The sequence below is a fragment of the Gymnoscopelus braueri genome (assembly GCF_963280865.1).
Source record: "Gymnoscopelus braueri genome assembly, chromosome: 21".
Classification (NCBI taxonomy): domain Eukaryota; kingdom Metazoa; phylum Chordata; class Actinopteri; order Myctophiformes; family Myctophidae; genus Gymnoscopelus; species Gymnoscopelus braueri.
In genome coordinates, this window is record NC_137623.1 from 717,501 (window position 1) to 720,000 (window position 2,500).

A 2,500-nucleotide genomic window follows, 5' to 3' on the forward strand; every position below is an offset into this window, starting at 1 on the left:
CGTTATTACAGATTGAACAATAGTCTCTCTGCTGGTAAAAGAAAAACAGGACCCGTTAATATATACATCTAGCAAAATGCCCAGGTAATTACAGTATAAGATGTGACCAGCTCAATTTGTTCACCTTTAAGAGTGTAAATACCAGTAAAGGGATTTATATTTGGAGACCTAGTAAATACCATGCATTTTGTTTTGTTGGAGTTTAAAACAAGCTTAAGGTTAATTAGAGCCCATTGAAACCTATTGAAGGCAGTCTGCAAATTTGCAGTGGCCACTTCCAGCGTTGGGCCAATAATGTATAAAATTGTGTCGTCTGCATAATAATGGACATCCCAGTGCGGAGAGGGGAGTGCAATATTATTAACATAAAGAGTGAATAAAAGGGGGCCAAAATTGAACCCTGAGGGACACCTTTACCAATTGACAAAGAACTGGATTTAAAACCATCAGCAACAACCATCAGAACCTAGGTGTTCTCAGAGGAACACACACACGCACGGACGGGTGATTTGTACTGCAAGGTACTGTTGGTAGAATGTGCGTGGTTTTTGGTGTTCTGCAGGGGCGACTGAATATGTAGTGTTTGCATCTAAAGAATGTTCTTCTTGAAGCAATGTGTCATATGGGAGTGGTCGTAATTGACTGGTTTGTTCAAATACTTGTCTGTCTTCTTCATCTTCATTGTTGTCTTGAACAAGGGCGGCCATAGCTGAGTGGTTAGTGAGCCCGCCTAGGGAGCCAGAGGCCCTGGTTGCCCCAGGTTTGATTCCAGGCCAGCCCAGCATATGTGTCGATGAAATGAAATTTCTCCCTGAGCAAGACTCTTAACCCCTAATTGCTCACAGGTTCTCATTGGAAACAAGACCGCAAGGACTTTCATGAACGACCTGTTAAAAGGAATTATCCTTATCCTATCCTTAACAGTTTCAGCAGTTGATTGGTGTGTTTGATCTATGTCAGTTTTCTCTAGTGCTACATAATGTATTTGATCAAGGTGGCCAATTGTTACAGTATTAAGACTTCGGCCTTGTTGTTGTGGGATCAATTCAACTCTATAGTCCTCTTCTGTGTTACTGTTGTAGATGAGTATGCTTTCTTAGCTTTGGCCTTCTGCGCCTTTGCTTGACCAATGTTAGGTGTTCTCAAAGGGACACACACACGCACGGACGGGTGATTTGGACTGGAACGTACTGTTCCAATCAAGACTGATTGGTCCTGTCTTACCTCACTTCAAAAAGTAGAGGCTTTTTGAAGTGACACACCTATTTATAGGATTCTATTTCGTCATGCGTCCCTCTAGCCAAACAAGGGCATTGGTGTCAACATATTGACACGTGTCACGTGGAGCTTGACCAATGTTAGCTTGGCTAACAATGTTTGCTCACACACGGCGGGACGAAGCGAAAACATATTCTCCACCTACGGCGGAGACAATAATAATATATTATATATAAAAGATATATTATGAATAATAATATATTATTCATAATATATCTTTTATATTTGTCTTTTCTCAGTTTTAACCCGTGCCCCCCCTCCTTTTGTGATGTGTTTTAACTAACCTTACTGTATGAGCTATGAGGATTAATAAAATATCTATCTATCTGTCTGTCTGTCTGTCTGTCTGTCTGTCTGTCTGTCTGTCTGTCTGTCTGTCTGTCTGTCTGTCTGTCTGTCTGTCTGTCTGTCTGTCTCCTCTTCACAGCCTCCAGTGTGTGTTCTCCTCCCTCCTCTTCCTCCTCCTCCTCCTCCTCCTCCTCTCATCTCCTCACTGCGTCTCCTCCTCATCAGGAAGTGAAGACAGTGTTTCCATTAGAGACCTACGCCAGAGAGCCAACCAGGAGACAGCGCTCCTTTTCTTCTCCTCCTCTCCCCTCCTCCTTTTCCTCTCCTCCTCTCCCCTCCTCCTTTTCCTCTCCTCCTCTCCCCTCCTCCTTTTCCTCTCCTCCTCTCCCCTCCTCCCTTTCCTCTCCTCCTCTCCCCTCCTCCTTTTCCTCTCCTCCTCTCCCCTCCTCCTTTTCCTCTCCTCCTCTCCCCTCCTCCTTTTCCTCTCCTCCTCTCCCCTCCTCCCTTTCCTCTCCTCCTCTCCCCTCCTCCTTTTCCTCTCCTCCTCTCCCCTCCTCCTTTTCCTCTCCTCCTCTCCCCTCCTCCTTTTCCTCTCCTCCTCTCCCCTCCTCCCTTTCCTCTCCTCCTCTCCCCTCCTCCTTTTCCTCTCCTCCTCTCCCCTCCTCCTTTTCCTCTCCTCCTCTCCCCTCCTCCCTTTCCTCTCCTCCTCTCCCCTCCTCCTTTTCCTCTCCTCCTCTCCCCTCCTCCTTTTCCTCTCCTCCTCTCCCCTCCTCCTCTCCTCTTGAAGTCACAGATGTGAAACAGGAGGTGAGTTTACTCTCATTTTATCACCTCATAGAATATAAATACATCATATATTCATACACTAAAAGTGTTCATTAAAACGATAATGGAGAGAAAGAGAGAGAGAGAGAGAGAGAGAGAGAGAGAGAGA

The 2,500-nt window shown here is 45.5% G+C and overlaps 1 protein-coding gene across 1 annotated transcript in view; it reads left to right on the plus strand.

The window, feature by feature from the left end:
- The first annotated feature begins 2,352 nt into the window (after window positions 1-2,352).
- Window positions 2,353-2,500, plus strand: part of LOC308076777 (uncharacterized protein) — a 17,816-nt gene continuing 17,668 nt past the window's right edge. The window contains exon 1 of the mRNA XM_080417250.1: window positions 2,353-2,373. The gene's annotated coding sequence lies outside the window, so the exon portion shown is untranslated. The remainder of the gene's footprint in view (window positions 2,374-2,500) is intronic.